Here is a 19,361-nt window from a genome sequence, read left to right on the forward strand (position 1 = left end):
CAACTTCTGATAACAACTTCAATCTGTATAAATATCAGAATTTAAGCAGTTGTAGATCTTCGACTTGGCTTCTTGATTTTCTGATCTCTCTGATGTCAGGAGTTGTTCTGAGATAGTTCTTCAACAAATATTTCTCAGCATATCTTAGTTCATCAATCATTCTCCTTTTAACATCTTTAAGCTCTGCAGTATCTTCACCAGTTTGAAAGATTGCAGCTCTGAGATCATTAATCTTTGCTTTTCTCAACTCCTGATCTAGTCTTATGACATAAGCTTTGTCAGACTCAAGATTGAATTCAAGTCCCTTAATACCAAGATACGTTCTGATCTGTGCAGTATTAGGCTTCATATCAACAATATCACCATTGTGATCTCTGTACTTTGGAACATATATGCTGTCAGACTTAACAGAATAAAGCCTTTTCTGTCTCTGAATCTGTTCTTTTAAGTAGTTTGCAGCAGTCTCTGTTATTCTGTCATCCACTTGAAGTAAGAAAAGTACATGCTCCAATTCTTTAAAATACTTCAAAGGAATGGCATTTTGTCTTATATGATAAACCCTACCATCTGTCATGAAATACAACATGATGTATTCTTTCAAGTAGGTATGGTAAACCATCTGTACAGATTCCAGTTGATTCAATCTCTCAGGAGTTACTCCAATACCTGGTTCACTCAAGGAAGTTGGATCATTGGTAGTATTGTGTACTCTTCTTTCATCAGCACTTCCCAATCCAGTTTTATCTCTAGCTTCCTTTCCAGTAACTACTCTTGCTTCAAAACCACTTGCAGTAGTCTTCAAAGATTGAGTCTGTTTTGCTTTAGTTAATCCTGGTAGGAGTGTCTTTGATCTATTTTCTGATATCAAGTTAACTTGAGCTCTGTCAGAGGTTACTTGCTTCTTCTGAATATCAGAACTTACAATTTCTTGACTTTGAACAACTTGAGCCATGTCAGAGGTTGTTTTAAGAACTTTTCTTGAAGTCAGAGCAAGATCATCTTTTTCATCAGCAATTTCTTCTTCCTCAGGAGGTACATAACCCTTGATAGGTTCACCAACCTTTTCTTTACCCTTGGATCTTGGATCTATCTGTGGTTGTGATCTAGCCAATGTTGCTTCAGTATATGTCCTTTCTTTGATCACAATGCCTTTAAGTTTTGGAAGTGACTTTTTACCAGAAGCTTCAGATTTAGATGTGACTTTCTCTGATTTAAGTCTGGCTTCTTCTTCCTTTAAACTTTCCAAGTCCATTCCTGGATTTTCTTGAAGAAATAACTGTCTTGACATTTCCTCATCAAGATCTAGAAGTTCATCAGAACTTATCCTTTTACCAGCAGCAGAACTTATTCTTTTCCCAGTATCAGAACTTGTTCTGTGACTAGCTTGTCTTGATGTAAACCTTCTACCTTGACTATGACCGCTACCCATTCCAGAGTTTCCTTGGTCATCTTTTCCATCATCCTTTCCTTGCAGTGTCTTGTTGGTTTTGCATTTGGACTTAATTACCTTCTCCCCCTTTTTGGTATCAGCAGGTAGTAAAAGAGAGATAAGTAGTTCCACTGAGGTCTGGATTTTAGTAAGTTGCGATTGCTGAGAAGCTTGATTTGTCAGAATTTGATCAATCTGAGCTTGTTGTTTCTCTTGAGTTTTCTCAATATAAGCAATCCTGTCAATGGTAGGTTGAAAGAACTTTTTCTTATCAATTTTCCAAACTTGTTCCTGTTTGATAAAGTTCTCCTGAATCTTGTGTAGCTCTGCATGAGTAGTTGAATGAAGACCTTGTAGATGTTTAGTACTCAATACAGTGACTCTAAGCTGGGTTTTAAAATCATCAGAATTTAAAATTTCATCAGCTTTAGTCAAGTGCTCAGCAAGATGTAAAGCATTTAGAACACATGAAACTGAGTGCCATTCCTTAGTCCACTCCTGACCTGCAGGAGTTTCACTCCAAGGCACTGGTGCATCCCTGATAACAAACTCCTTTACCAGTTCAGACTTAGGAAGAGTCGGTGGTGGAGTATGTCCTGAAGGACCTGCTTCATCAGCATCGACAGTTGGAGCAGCTTCACCAGTATTTCCAACATTTGCAGCATCAGAACTTAAAGAATCAGTATCTTCTGATAAGACAACAGTGTGAGTAGCAATAGAGGCTTTAGCATCCTCTAATTGCTGATCTGATACTAAGTTCTGATCAACAGCCATATCCTGATGCTCACCTAAAATCTGATCATCAGCATCTTGATGCAGAGAAGGTGTTGTTGATAACTCTGGAGTTTGAACAGCATCAGTAACAGGTGTTGTGGAAGGATTATTTGCTGTTGGAGCTTCTATGAAAAGTATTTCAGGCATAACCAGGTTCTGAATATCAATTTCAGCACTTGTGCCTGGATCAACAAGAGACACAGATGGTGAGTTAGCCTTGTCAGATACAGCTTCCTGAGATGGAGTTGATGGAGAAGAAGTGACTGGAGCAAATTCCTTGTCTTGTGAGATCAAAGATTCCTGATCCCCTTCCTTAGCTGCTTCCTCCTCATCATCTGAAACTGGCCTTTGTGCCCTCTGTTTCTTGTACTTCCTTGTTGATTTGGATTCCTTGGGAGTTTCAGGAACTATCATTCGTCTAAGCCTCTTGAGAAGCCTAGAACCCCCAATTTCAGAATTCTTCTGAGAAGTTGCTTTCTCAGCTTCATTTACCACAGGTTCTGAAGAAGGAATCTGATCCTCAGAATCTGATTCATCTCTCAAAGTAATTCTCCTCCTCTTTTGAGGTGTTTGAGGAACAGTCTTTGTTCTCTTTGGCTTAGAGGATGTAGGCTTCACAGTAGGTGCTGAAGAAGAAGGTTGAGCAGTCTGTGAAGTGGAGAGATAGGATTTGAGATAAGTTTTAAGGGTAGGTTGAGTAGAATGAGTGGTAGGTGCTGAGGATGATGGTTTTTGGGTGTTTGTGGTTGGTTGGAAATCAAAGTAAACAGATCTATAAGTATCAGGATCAGCATTTACTAGGATCTGTTTTACAGACTGAGGAATCTGTAATGGTCTAACCACTTTTTTCTTTGTATCAGCATTTACCAAATCATTAAAGTATCGTTTTGCAACTCTAAAAGGTGGGGTTGAGGAACTGACTAATTGAGGTTCATCAGTACAAAAAGTATATAGAAGTTGACATAATCTAGCAAAATAGACAATATTTCTATTCTCTGTCATCCTATCCCCAATAAAACCAATTATTCCAGTTGCAAAATCAAAATGAGTTTGATGAATAATGGCATACCCTATGTGCTGACTCAGAATTGGGATAGCATCAAAATTCGAACATTTGTTCCCAAAAGCTTTGGTGATGCAGTCAAAGAAGAAACTCCATTCTCTTTTGATATTAGCCCTTTTTAACTGCCCAAGCTTTGCCAAAATCTTTTCATATCCCAAATCAGCCATTAACTCCTGAAGTGCTGATTCCTCTGGAGTTAAAAAAGTACAATTTTCTGGGAGATGTAGAGCTTTGCGTATTGTACCAGGAGTGACTACATAAGATGAATCACCCACTTCAAAAACAATACTGGGAGTGCCATGTTTACCACCATCATCAAAGTGCCCAGTCCGCCAAAACGTCAGAACTTGTTGACTCGAAAAGACTTCAGGCTGTGTTAATGCGTACCCAATCTCACTGTGTGCAAGAAGATCTTGCACAAAATGCAATTCAGATGGAGCTTCAGCATGATCAAGAATTGCAGCATAGTTGTTTGGAACAAACTTTGCTCCATCAATGATTAAATCCTTTGGTGCCATGTGAAAAAATATTGAAATTCAAGTATGCCTGTTAGGTGTTTGAGATAATGTCTGTATGAAAAACCAATGTGAGAAAGAAGGAGAAAGAGAGTAAAAGTAAGGAGAGAGATAAAGTATAAAGAAAATAAAAGATTAAAGAAATCTTCTCTCTGTTGTACTTATACTCTGAACAAAAAATGTTACCGTTGGACACCTGTCAGACATGCAGTAATAACGGTCAGTTACTGGGCTCGAGAAAACAGGAATCATTACTTACCCAGTTGCCTAGTTTCAAGGAAAAACCGTTCCATTAATCAAGAGAAACAGTTTTAATTCAAAATTTAAACCATTAGTACTGATTGAATTATTTTTCACTACATCATTGATATTCTGAAAATACAGCACATGAAAATGACCAAGATAAATTAGATATGTAAGGGCTGAAAATGAATCAGAACTTAATATAACACAAAATATATATGGTCATCAGAACATCAATCAGGATTTATCAACACAAGATGAAATAACTCAGAGACAAAATCTTGAAGTAAAAACAACCTTCATTAATATATCAAGACAATACATTTATGAAATGGAAATTACATCAATACTTATACAAGATTTTCCCTAAGCTTCTAATCCTAACATCAACAGCTTTAGTCCTAGCAAAGAAGCCTGAAAAAGCCGAGGATGAAGAAGAACAGGAAGAAGACAAGATTAAGTCATCTTCCTCTTCCTATCTTCGACGAACAAGATGGCGAGTCGGATGATTCTCTCTTGCTGACGGATAGCTTCCCGCCTTTCCTCCTCCAATCGCTCCAGATGGCGATGGTAATCCATATAGAAGAATAGAAGGTGAGTTAGCACCTCCTGTGGGACAGAATCCCAGATCTCCTCAGGAATGGCTGTTACATGTCACTCCTGCTGCCACTCGGCACAACTTAGCTCCATATTGAAGGTTTGGTAGTTCAAAAACATGTTGTATCGAACCATTGTGTTTTTGACAGAAAAAGGAGGATAAGTGTGTGAGAAGAATGTGATGGAAAGACTGATGTGAAGTGGTTGCTTATATAGGCAAGAGAATGCCAAGAGACGCAAAGATATTTAATGCTGACAGGTAGAATTAATTCTACCTCGTCTCCCTAGACTTTGAAAAAGAATAACAGTCATTGGAAAGAGGAATCATGGTCTAGACCGCACAAGACACAAGAAACAGTGGACTGTTCAAGTATGAATACCATTAATCCTAATCATAGTGACTATTAATCTTCCACTTCAACATATTCTAGTTCGAACTGAGACTGTTATCAAATTTTATTCACAGATAAGCCAAGTAAAGGATTAGACTGAGAAATCAGAACTTAGTCCTATACCAGAACTTAACAGTCATCAGAACATAATTTCTTAACTCGAAAAAGGAATGCCCATCTTAGTAAATACTCATACAAGTTCTGAGTTATGGACGTCAGAACTTAATCATCAGAACGTGTAACTTAGAACTTGTCCTCAGAATTTGTGCAATAATGACACTATGACTGTTTATCTAAAATAACATAGACCACCACAGAAATTTTCATCATTCAGATGGAGTGATTAGTGTGTGCATTAAGCTAAAAACAGACAAAGAGTAAAGTCTGATTCACTTCAGTACATCTTAGAAATAAGGCATAACTAAAATTTTGCTAAAGATCTGTCATTGTCCTGAAACCTACTGATGAATGAGTTCATGCTTGAGTCCATCTCAACTGTTTTGTGCTAATTTTATGCATCTTTTGCAATTCTATTTTACAGTGGCTTCTCAGTGTAAGTGAGTCACGACTGTTTATCAGAATTTATGCTATTTTCAGAGTATTTCTCCAGTAATCATAGAGTGTGAAAAGTCACCAAGAAAATATTTTGCTTTTCTAATGCATATTTACTTAATACCAGCAATGCACTTGGGTCGTCCCTTCCACATTTTTACTTTAGATCTCAAAGGAGTACCTGATTTTATTTTTTGATCTTTTTGCTTTTTCTTTTGATAAGTGAGGTTTATCAGCACTTAGTACATTCAGCAGTTTTACTAGTATCAGAACTTAACAGATGAGTAGCATTATTCTAATTTGTGACTTAGTAATAAGATATACAAAGTAAACTTAACTAAGCTCAATTATCAGAATTTGCTAGTGTCATAAGATTTCCACCGAAATAATTACTTCTTACATGGAATCATTTGTTTATTAAAGACTATTAGGTCAGTTATCTAGCACAGTTATCCTCATAGGATTGAATAGGTACTAGAACAAACATATCACTTATCAGAGTTTAGAAACATATATCAGACAACAGTCAGTACTTAAAGACATTTATCAATTAAGCACAGAATATACAATGAGATTAATTCTGTAAATACTGAGCATAAAGTCTGATAATATGGAACAAGTCTAAGCAGATTTAGAGAAAGAACCTGAAACCATTCCAAGTTCATTTACCAATCTTGTAAAAGTAGCTTCACATAATGGTTTTGTGAAGATATCTGCCAATTGTTGATCTGTGGGAACAAAATGCAATTCCACTGTACCTTCATCCACATGTTCCTTGATGAAGTGGTACCTGATGCTGATGTGCTTTGTCATTGAGTGTTGAACTGGATTACCTGTCATAGCAATAGTACTTTGATTATCACAGTAAATAGGGATTTTGAAATATGTTAACCCATAATCCAGTAACTGATTCTTCATCCAAAGAATCTGTGCACAACAGCTTCCTGCAGCAATATACTCTGCTTCTGTAGTTGATGTGGAAATTGACTTTTGTTTCTTGCTGTACCAAGAAACCAATCTGCCTCCAAGAAATTGGCAGCTTCCACTTGTGCTTTTCCTGTCAATTTTGCAACCTGCAAAATCTGCATCTGAGTAACCTATTAGTTTAAAATCTGATTCTCTAGGATACCATAATCCCAGAGCAGCTGTTCCTTTAAGATACTTAAAGATTCTTTTTACAGCTGTTAAGTGAGGTTCTCTTGGATCTGCTTGAAATCTTGCACAAAGACAGGTAGCATACATGATATCAGGTCTACTAGCAGTTAGATAGAGTAGAGAGCCAATCATACCTCTGTAGTAAGTAATATCTACTGATTTACCGGTATCCTTATCCAGTTTTGTCGCAGTGGCCATTGGAGTGGATGCACTTGAACAATCTTGCATTCCAAATTTCTTTAGCAAGTTTCTGGTGTACTTGGTTTGACAAATAAAAGTGCCTTCCTCATTCTGCTTGACTTGAAAGCCCAGAAAATAGCTAAGTTCCCCCATCATACTCATCTGATATCTTGACTGCATTAGTTTGACAAACTTCTTGCAAAGTTTGTCATTTGTAGATCCAAAAATGATATCATCAACATAAATCTGGACCAGAAGTAAGTCATTTCCATGGTTGAGGTAGAACAGTGTTTTGTCTATTGTCCCTCTGTTGAATCCACTTTCCAGAAGAAACTGAGCTAAAGTCTCATACCATACTCTAGGAGCTTGCTTAAGTCCATAAAGTGCTTTATCAAGCCTGTAGACATAATCTGGATGTTTGGTATCTACAAAACCTGGAGGTTGTTCAACATATACCTCTTCCTCCAATTCTCCATTGAGAAAAGCACTTTTCACATCCATTTGAAAGACAGTAAACTTTTTGTGAGCAGCATAAGCCAAAAATATCCTTATGGCTTCTAACCTAGCAACTGGTGCAAATGTTTCATCATAATCAATTCCCTCCTGTTGAGAATATCCTTTTGCAACCAACCTTGCCTTATTCCTTGTAATTATGCCATCACTATCAGTTTTGTTTCTGAATACCCACTTTGTACCAACAACAGATCTATTCTTTGGTCTTGGCACTAGGGTCCAGACTTTGTTTCTTTCAAATTCATTCAACTCTTCCTGCATTGCTTGCACCCAATCAGCATCTTGAAGAGCTTCTTCCACTTTCTTTGGCTCAGTCTGAGAGAGAAAAGAATTGTAAAGACACTCATTTGAAGTACCTGTTCTAGTTCTGACACCTGCATCAGGATTTCCAATTATCAAATCAGGTGTATGTGATTTTGTCCACTTCCTTGCAGATGGAAGGTTTTCTCTAGAACTAGATGCTCCCCCATGATCCATGCTATATTCATTTTCATTTTCTAATGCTCCCCCTGAAACTATGCTCTCTGAGTTGGATTCTTCAGTATTTAGATTTTCAGCACTATCAGAACTTGGCTTATCAGAACTTGACGAATCAGAACTTGAAGAGCCAGATGCATGTTCTGATGTTTCTTGAGATGTGGTAGGATCTTGAGTATGCTCCCCCTGCATAGGTGCATCTTCCTTTAACGTAGTCACCACAGTTTCAATAACATCAGAGTTTAATCCATCAGAGTTTGCAGTATCAGGACTTAGACTGTCAGGATTTTCAGTATCAGAATATGAGTCTTCATTTTCAAATCTCAGCTGATCATGGTCAATGAAATTTTTAAGACCAGTGATCTTCTTGTCATCAAAAGAGACATTGATAGATTCCATGACCACTTTTGTTCTCAAATTATACTCTGAAGGCTTTTGTGGAAAGTGGATATCCAACAAAGATTCCTTCATCAGCTTTTAGATCAAACTTTGATAGCTGTTCAGGATGAGTCTTGAGAACAAAACACTTACATCCAAATACATGAAAATATTTCAGATTTGGCTTCTTTTTCTTCACCATCTCATATGGTGTTTTTCCATGCTTGTTAATGAGTGTTGCATTTTGAGTAAAATAAGCAGTCTGCACAGCTTCAACCCAGAAATAGGTTGGAAGCTTTGCTTCTTCAAGCATTGTACGTGCAGCTTCAATGAGAGTTCTATTCTTCCTTTCAACAACTCCATTTTGCTGTGGAGTTCCAGGAGCAGAAAATTCCTGCTTTATTCCATGGCTTTTGCAGAACTCTTCCATTATCAAATTCTTGAACTCAGTGCCATTATCACTCCTTAAAATTTTCACAGAATCTTTGACCATTTTATCCAGCTGTTTGACATGATCAATCAAGATAGATGCAGTTTCACTTTTTGTGTGCAAGAAAGACACCCATGTGTATCTGGTGAACTCATCCACTATGACCAACGCATACTTCTTCTTTGCAATAGACATGACATTTACTGGACCAAATAGATCAACATGTATAAGATGATAAGGCTCAAGAATTGATGATTCAGTCTTGCTCTTGAATGAAGATTTTCATTGTTTGGCTTTCTGACATGAATCACAAAGACCATCAGGAGCAAATACTGTGTTTGGCAATCCTCTCACAAGATCTTTCTTGACCAGTTCATTTATATTGTTGAAATTTAAATGAGAGAGTTTCTTATGCCAATTCCAGCTTTCTTCAATTGATGCTCTACTTAACAGACAGATTGCAGAACCATCAGTACTTGTTGAAAGCTTAGCTTCATAAATGTTACCACGTCTGTATCCTTTCAGAACAACTTTGCCTTTAGATTTACTCACAATTTCACAGTGTTCTTCAAAGAAATCAACATGATAACCTCTGTCACAGATTTGACTTATACTCAGTAGGTTGTGTTTAAGTCCTGAGACCAGAGCTACTTGTTTAATTATGACATTTCCAAGATTGATATTGCCATATCCCAATGTTTTTCCAATGTTGCCATCTCCATAAGAAACACTTGGGCCAGCTTTCTCCACAAAGTCTGATAGCAGGACCTTATTTCCAGTCATATGTCCTGAACATCCACTGTCCAGAACTAGAATATTTTTCCTGTTGCCCTGCAATCACAAAGACCACTAATTATTAGTTTTAAGGACCCAGACTTGCTTGGATCCTTTGGCCTTATTAAGGTTGTTAACATGTGCAGCGGATTTAGCATCAGAGTTTATGTTAACATTTTTCTTATCAGAACTTACACTATCAGACTTTGAATCAGAATTTACACTAGAAGGAACAATGGAAACTTTCTTCAAAGAAGGTTTTATTTGATAATAATCATAGTACAAACTATGATATTCCTTACAAGTATAAATGGAATGCCATAAACTACCACAATGAAAACAAGGATTTTGTGGTTTGTATCTAACAGACTGACTCTTAACTCCTGATTTTGAAGGTAAGGAGTTAATATTCTTATTCTTCCTGCAAAAAGAAGCCAGATGGTTAGAACTTCCATAGTTATGACATGTTTTCCTAGGAGCATCAGGAACAGGTTTATAATCATTGCTTTTATTCACACCTTCCTTTCCATTCCTATTTTTCCTAGGTGATTTTACCTTGTTTGCATTCTTGACATCTTTCAGCTTATGCTTAAGCTGCTTCTTTGTCATTAAGCCTATGTTCACTTCAGCTGTCTTTTCCTGTTTTAGTTTGTCAGAAGTTAATTCCTCTTTAACTTCTGATTTCTCATTTTCAGACTTTACAGTTACAAACTTAACAGGTTTAAACTTTGGCTTTTGCTTAACAACAGGCTTAATTTCTTCAGTTCCTTTATCATTCTTATCTTCTCCATAACCTAAGCCCTCTTTCCAGTTTCCACTACTTAGCAAATTTTGAGTTGTTTTGCCAGAGTTAGTCCAAGTCCTGATAATCTCTCTTTCCTTTTCTAACTCAGTTTTAAGAGATTCATTTAATTTTAGCACTTCATTCCTAACATAAAAAGCATCATCTCTATCCTTCTGAGTTTGATGGAACATGACTAACTCTTTTTCTAAGAAATCATTCCTTTTCTTAAATGCAAGATTTTCAGAAGTTAATCTTTCACATGTTAAAGTTTGATCTCTATAGCTAACAAACATGGTTTTAAGATATCTTCTCAACTCATTAATATCATCAGTATGAAAAGCATAAGTAGTCTGAGGTACCTTTGTTTCAGCAGCTTCAGAACTGCTCTCAGCACTTTCTTTATCAGCATTTGCCATCAAAGCATAGTTCTCCTCACTTTCAGAGTCTGAGGTGTCTGTCCAGCTTTTCTGCTTTGTGACAAGAGCCTTGCCTTTATCACCCTTTACCTTCTTGCAGTCAGGAGATATGTGGCCTTTCTCACCACAGTTATAGCATTTAACATTGGTGTAATCTCCTCTGTCAGACTTTCCTCCTCTGCCTTCAGATCTTCTGAAATTCTTCTTATCAGAACTTATGCTTTTCCTGGAAAACTTCTTTCCCTTCCTGAATTTCCTGTATGCAATCTTTGTGATTCCTTTCACCATAAGAGCACACAGCTTCATCATCTCCTCATCAGCATCAGTCTCAGGCAAGCTTTCAGAATCTGAGTCATCATCACTCTCAGAACTTGATGACTCAGTATCAGACTTTATGAAAAGAGCTTTACCCTTGTCTTTCTTTGAGGAAGCTGCTTTGGGGAATTCTTCTTCAGCCTTAAGAGCAACTGTCTTTGACTTTCCTCCTTTCCTCTTGCTTCTTTGTTCCATCTCCAGCTCATGAGTCTTGAGCATTCCATAGATTTCGTCAAGAGTTGTTTCATCAAGATTGTAGTTGTCTCTTATTGTCGTTGCCTTCAAATCCCAGCATTCAGGAAGAGCTAACAGGAACTTAAGGTTTGAATCTTCAAGATCATACTCTTTATCAACCAATGAGAAATCATTCAAAAGTTTGACAAATCTATCATATAAATCATTCAATGACTCATTAGTCTTTGAGTCAAAGTGTTCATACTCTTGAGTGAGTATTGTCTTCCTGTTCTTCTTAATTGTGTCAGTTCCCTGACACCTTGTTTCCAGAGCATCCCATATCTTCTTAGCAGTCTTGCAGTTGATTACCCTGTTTGACATTACATTATCAATGGCACTATGCAGTAAGTGTCGTACCTTAGCATCCTTAGCAATTGATGCTATGTCCTCAGCAGTATAATCACTCTTCTCCTTTGGTACGGTCTTTGCTGCTTCACCTGCAACTGCAACAGCGAGTTTGGTTGGTTTGTGAGGACCTTCCTTGATTCTATCAAGGTATTCTGGATCTGTTGCTTCCAGGAACATGGTCATCCTTACCTTCTATATGGGATATTCAGATGGTCTCAGTATGGGGACTCTGATGGTCTCATACTGACTCTGAATTTGTGTCTTTGGTGGTTCCTCAGTTGTGGTAGGCTTAGTTGGAGTTTCTGTGTCCGACATGATTGTGTTTGGATCTTTAACTGTATGTATGTTAACAGATAGGCTCTGATACCAATTGTTAGGTCACACACACACTGTAGAGGGGGTGAATACAGTGTATAGTACACTCAAATCGAACTTTAAGAACTTAAGTAACAGAAAACAAACTTTATTGAAACAATAAACTCTGTTACAGTATGGAACTGTTACCTCTCAGTGATGAACAAATATCACGAGAGCTGCAAGGGTTACAATGAATAATCTTTTCTAATAACGATAACACTTATAGTGTAAACCCTATGTCTGTGTTTATATACTACACAGTTACAAGATAATCGCTAATTGATATGGAATATAATTCTGCTTCCTAAAATATATCAATCAGATATCTTTTCTTCCAAGTATTCCATTCTTCACGGAATTCCTTCTTCATGCATATCTCTTCTTATGTTTATCTCGATCTTCTTTCCTTTAATCAGCTACTGTCCTTATCTGATTGTCCTTCAGCACTTAAGTTCTGATATCTATCTTCTGATGATTATCTCCTGATAATATAAGTACTGATATCCTTAAGTCCTGACTTCCAGTATAAGTACTGATCAACAGTTAAGTACTGATTTATCCTGTTCACGTAAGATTCTGAAAGCTAAACATAAAACATATTAGCCATGACATTATCAAATATATCTAACAGAATTTAAATTCAATATTAATTCAGTAAGACAATCTTTTGTACTAGTATGACAATCGGTATGATGATCAATAGTCATACCGAAAGTCATGCTAGTTCATTTAATTGTCTTACTGGAAGTCCTACCAGCTGTTGGGATTGTCTTGCTAGTTCATTCATTTGTCATACCGAAAGTTCTACCAGCTGTTGGGATTGTCTTGCTAGCTCAACGGATTATCTTGCCAATTCAGTGAATTTCTGTTGAATGAATATAAAAGAAAAACTCAGACAAAAGCTCAAAAATAACAGAACAACAACCTGAAGAAAAAAAACAGCAGAAGCATTTCATCTCTCTCAACTGCATTCAGAGCCTATTAATTTGTAGTCATTAATGTTAAATTCAAACCACTAGAAACCATTATCTTGTTGTTGTGTAACTATCTAGCGGATCAAAATCCCTAGAACTTAATCTCAAATTGCTTTTAGCATTTGATCTTTTTATTTCAAAAATAGAAAAAGTTCATGTCGAATTTATTCTAGATTTGGAATAATTTATTTGAGATCAATCCCTTGTAAATGATACCGTTGTTGTAACACCTTTCAAGTTTAATAATAGTTTTATTTAACTTAAATTTTATTTCACTTTTTTATTCCGCATTTTATTCGATTAAACGGTATAGTTTGTATTGAACCCCCCTTCTACAAACATATTGGGACCTAACAGAAAGTCTGACAGATGAGAATACTCGAATGTCAAATGCTACAACTGTGGTGAGAAAGGCCACATATCTCCTAACTGCAAGAGAGGAAAGAGTGACAAAGGCAAGGCTCTTGTCACAAAGAAGAAAAGCTGGACAGACACTTCAGATTCTGAAGATGAGGAGAACTATGCCTTGATGGCAAATGCTGATAGCAGTTCTGATGCTGATGAATTGAAGGTACCTCAAATAACTTATGCTTTTCATACTGATGATATTACTGAGTTGAGATTATATATTAAAACCATGTTTATTAGCTATAGAGATCAAACTTTAACATGTAAAAGATTAACTTCTGAAAATCTTATTTTTAAAAAGAGGAATGATTATTTAGAAAAAGAGTTAGTCATGTTCCATCAAACTCAGAAAGAAAGAGATGATGCCTTTTATGTTAGAGATGAAGTGTTAAAAATTAATAAATATCTAAAAACTGAGTTAGAAAAGGAAAGAGAGATTATCAGGACTTGGACTAACTCTGGCAGAATAACTCAGAATTTGCTAAGTAGTGGAAACTGGAAAGAGGGCTTAGGTTATGGAGATGACAAAAGTGAAAAAGGAACTGAACAAATTGAGCCAATTGTTGTCAAAAAAACTGTTAAGACAAAGGTAAATCATGTTAAGTTTGTAGCTAAAAATGTAAAGTCTGATTCTGAAAAGATGAAAGATATTGAGACAGAAGTTGAGACAGAGTCAACTTCTGACAAATTAAAACAGGATAAACCAGCTGAAGTTAACATAGGCTTAATGATGAAGAAGCAGCTTAAACATAAGCTGAAAGAGATTTGCAGTGTGAACAATGTAAAAGCAGCTAGGAAAAATAGGAATGGAAAGGAAGGTGTGAATAAAAGTAATAATTATATGCCTGTTCCTAATGCTCCTAGAAAGAAATGTTATAACTGTGGAAACTCTAACCATCTTGCTTCTTTTTGCAGGAAGAATAAGAATATAAACTCTTTACCTCCTAAATCAGGAGTTAAGAGTCAGTCTGTTAGGTTTAAGCCACAAAATCCTTGTTTTCATTGTGGTAGTATATGGCATTCCATTTACACTTGTAAGGAATATCATAGTTTGTACTATGATTATTATCAGATAAAACCTTCTTTGAAGAAAGTTACTTTAATTCTTTCTAGTGTAAAGTATGATGCAAAGTCTGATACTGTAAAATCTGACAAGAAAAATGTTAGCATAAACTCTGATGTTAAATCCGCTGAAAATGCTAACAAACTTAATAAGGCCAAAGGATCCAAGCAAGTCTGGGTCCTTAAAACTAACCATTAGTGGTCTTTGTGATTGCAGGGCAACATGAAGAACATCCTAGTTCTGGACAGTGGATGTTCAGGACATATGACTGGAAATAAAGCCCTGCTATCAGACTTTGTGGAGAAAGCTGGCCCAGGAGTATCTTATGGAGATGGCAACATGGGAAAAACTCTGGAATATGGCAAGATCAATCTTGGGAATGTCATCATTGAATCAGTAGCTCTTGTCTCAGGACTTAAACACAATCTATTGAGTATAAGTCAAATCTGTGACAGAGGTTATCATGTGGATTTCTTCGAAGAACACTGTGAAATTATAAGCAATTCTACAGGCAAAGTGGTTCTGAAAGGTTACAGGCATGGTAACATTTATGAAGCCAGACTTTCAACAAGTACTGATGGTTCTGCAATCTGTCTGTTGAGTAGAGCATCAATTGAGGAAAGCTGGAATTGGCACAAGAAACTCTCTCATTTAAATTTTAACAATATAAATGAGCTTGTAAAAAAAGATCTTTTGAGAGGACTGCCAAAGTCAGTTTTTGCTCCTGATGGCCTTTGTGATTCATGTCAAAAGGCAAAACAAAGAAAATCTTCTTTCAAGAGCAGAACTGAGTCATCAATTCTTGAGCCTTATCACCTACTGCATGTTGATCTATTTGGTCCAGTCAATGTCATGTCTATTGCAAAGAAAAAATATGCTATGGTTATAGTGGATGAGTTCACAAGGTACATTTGGGTGTACTTCTTGCACAAGAAGAATGAAACTGTATTTACTCTAACTGATCATGTCAGACAACTGGATAAATTGATCAAAGATTCTTTTAAAATAATAAGAAGTGATAATGGCACTGAGTTCAAGAATTCAATTATGGAAGAGTTCTGTAAAGAGCATGGAATCAAACAGGAATTTTCTGCACCTGGAACTCCACAACAAAATGGAGTTGTAGAAAGAAAGAACAAGACTCTCATTGAAGCTGCACGAACTATGCTTGATGAAGCAGAGCTGCCAACCTATTTTTGGGCTGAAGCTGTGCAGCTGCTTATTTTACACAGAATGCTACACTCATAAACAAGCATGGAAAAACACCATATGAGATGGTGAAGAAAAAGAAGCAAAATCTGAAATACTTTCATGTATTTGGTTGCAAGTGTTTTGTTCTTAAGACTCATCCTGAGCAGCTGTCAAAATTTGATTTAAAAGCTGATGAAGGAATTTTTGTTGGATATCCACTTTCCACAAAAGCCTTCAGAGTCTACAATTTATGAAACAAGGATTGTCATGGAATCTATCAATGTCTCTTTTGATGATAAGAAAATTAATGGACTTGAAGATTTTAATGATCATGATCAGCCGAGATTTGAGAATTAAGATTTAAATTCTAATTTTGTAAATTCTGATGACTTAAATCCTGCACCTGTAAGTTTTGACAGTTTAAGTTCTGATGTTATTGAAACTGTGGTAACAACTCCAAAGGAAAATGCACCTGTCCAGGGGGAGAAAGCTGAAGATCCTACCACATCTTAAGACTCTCGAGAAGCATCAGAACCTGTCACTGGCTCTTCAAGTTTTGATTCATCTAGTTCTGATGAGCCAAGTTCTGATAATTTTGGAAGCTCTGATTCTTCAACTCCTGAAAAATCAAACTCAAATTCTGAAGTCTCGGAGAGCATAACTACAGGGGGAGCATCAGAAATTGCTGATAGAGACAACATGAATCATGGGGGAGGATCCAGTTCTAGAGATCAACTTCCATCTGCAAGGAAGTGGACCAAATCACATACACCTGACTTAATTATTGGAGATGTTGAAGCAGGTGTCAGAACTAGAATTGCAACATCAAATGAATGTCTCTATCATTCCTTTCTATCTCAGACTGAACCAAAGAAAGTGGAAGCTGCCAATTTCCTGGAGGCAGATTGGTTTCTTGGTTTAGCAAGAAACAGAAGTCAATTTCCACATCAACTGCAGAAGCAGAATATATTGCTGCAGGAAGCTGTTGTGCACAGATTCTTTTGATGAAAAATTAGTTATTGGATTATGGGTTAAAATTTTCTAAAATCCCTATTTACTGTGATAATCAAAGTGCTATTGCTATGACAGGTAATCCAGTTCAACACTCAATGACAAAGCACATCAGCATTAGGTACCATTTCATAAGGAAACATGTGGATGAAGGTATAGTGGAATTGCATTTTGTTCCAACAGATCAACAGCTAGCAGATGTCTTCACAAAACCACTATGTGAAGCTACTTTTATAAGATTGGTAAATGAACTTGGAATGGTTTCAGGTTCTTTCTCTACATCTGCTTAGTTTTTGTTCTCATGCATCAAACTTTATGATCAGTATTTACCTATTGTATTATCTCTATGTAATTTGTGCTTAATTTGAAAATTCATTAAAATGCTGATTGTTATCTGATGTGGATGTATATACTCTGATAAGTGTTTTGAATGTTCTGTGACTATTCAATCCAATGAGGATAATTGTGCTAGATGCTGACCTAGTAGTCTTTGACATACTAGAAATCCCATGTTTGAATTAGTTGTTCATGTGGAAACTCATTAACACAAGCAAATTCTGATATTGAGCTTAGTCAAGTTTACTTTGTGTATCATATTACTAAGTCACAAACTAGAATCTTGTTTCTTATCTGTCAAATTCCGATGTCAGTAAATCTTAAGAATGAACTACATGTTGATCAACCTCCCTTATCAAAAGAAAAGAAAAGAAAAGAATAAAAGTCAGGTACTCCTTTGAGATCTAGAGTAAATATGTGGAAGGGAAGACCCAAGTGCATTGCTGGTATTAAGTAATATGCATTAGAAAAGCAAATAAATTTTCTTGGTGATTTTTCACATTCTCTGATTACTGGAGAAATACTCCAACAACAACATAAATTCTGATAAGCAGTCGTGACTCACTTACACTGAGAAGCCACTGTAAAAAGGAATTTCAAAAGATGCATAAAATGAGCACAAACAGTTGAGGTGGACTCATGCATAAATTTGTTATATAGTAGACTTCATGTTTAATGACAGATTTTAAGCACTTTTATGAGTTATGCCTTATTTCTAAGATGTACTGAAGTTTATCAGACTTTAATCTTTATCTGATATTCTGCTGAATGCACACACTTTCACTCCATATGAATGATGAAAATTATTGTGGTTATTAAGTTGTTTTTGACAAATAGTTAAGTGTCATTTGCATAAATTCTGAGGACAATTTCTGATGGAAGTTCTAATGATTGAACTCTGAAGAAAACAAGTCAGTCTTTGTACGGAGAATTACAACAACAAACATTCACTTATTGAGTACAGAAGCCAGATTCTGATGACTGTTAAAATCTGATATAAAGTTAAGTTCTGATATTAAATCCTGATGGAATCCTTGATGCTTACGTGACATTTTTCTTTACTTGACTTATTTGTGGTAAAATCTGAAACAGTCATATTTAAATCAGAATATATTTGGATAAAATAAAAATAGTCATAATCATTATGGGTTAGTGGTTAACGTGTTGGTCCTGAAAAACTACATGTGCACGGTAATTATTGCTTATTTTACGTGCCCATTAACTCATATTCTAATCGTTTATTGACTGTTCACATGTTGCCAGGTGTAAAGTGTATCTCATGCTTCAAAAATATAACTGTTGAGTGGAGAGAGTATATATATGGGAGTTAAAAGATTTTCTAATCTTTTATTTACTTTTCTATTCTTAATCTCTCTTATTCTCTCTTTCTCTAATATTCTCTGAAGTGTTTTCTTACAGGAATTTTATCAAACACCTTGCAAACACTCACTCTTTCTCACTTAATTTCTTACAGAGATGGCACCAAAGGACTTGATTTTCAATGGAGCTAAGTTTGTCCCCAACAACTATGCGTCTATTCTTAGCAAGGCTGAAGCTCCATCAGAACTTTACTTTATTCAGGATTTTCTTGCTAATTCTGATATTGGGTACGCTCTGACCCAACCTGACACAATCTCTGGAATCCAAGTTCTGGAGACAGTATTTTTGTTGAAACTCCAGTTCCTATTCTAGGAAAGGAAGCTTTAGTGAAGAAATTTGTTAGACAGGATGCTCCTGTACCTTGGGAAGAAACTCACAGGGGAGTTGAGTGGACCGATAAGTGGAATGAATCAGATTTTATTCCATGCACCAAAATTCTGACAGAGCGTGTATCAAAAGCTGATGAGTTATTATCAAATTCTGATTTTAAGACTCAACTCAAGGTTACAGCTATGAGTACAAGAAGTCTTCATGGTCTACATTCTATTACTCATGCTAAGGTTGATACACTCAAGGAACAAGCTGATAAGCTAGATCTACAGCTCAAGCTTGACAAGAATAGGTATGTCAGACCTACTCTTGAGAAAATTGAAGCCATTGAGAAGGTTCAAGAGGAGCAACAGGCTCAAATTGATGAGGTTCTGGTTAATCAAGCTTATCAGAAAGCTCAATTGGATGAAATCCAATCTTCAGTTGAACTTCTTCTCTCTCTCTCTTACTTCCTGATGATGCCAAAAAGGGGGAGAAAGTAGTTAAGTTCAAATGCCCACCTAATCAAGTACTGAAGAAGAAGGATGATAAAGATGATGACCAGGGAAACTCTGAAAAGAGCAGAGGTCAAAGAAAAGTTCAAGGAAAATCTTCTATACAGAACAAGTCAAATTCTGATGCTGTGAATGCTCAAAGTCTGAAGTCAAGTGCTGATAAACAAAGTCTGATGTCAAGTTCTAATATTCTGATTCAGTCAGAATCAAAAGACTCTCAAAAGTTTATGCAAACTCTGAAGCTAAAA

Source organism: Apium graveolens, chromosome 8 (assembly GCF_009905375.1).
Source record: "Apium graveolens cultivar Ventura chromosome 8, ASM990537v1, whole genome shotgun sequence".
In the NCBI taxonomy this organism is placed as follows: Eukaryota; Viridiplantae; Streptophyta; class Magnoliopsida; order Apiales; family Apiaceae; genus Apium; species Apium graveolens.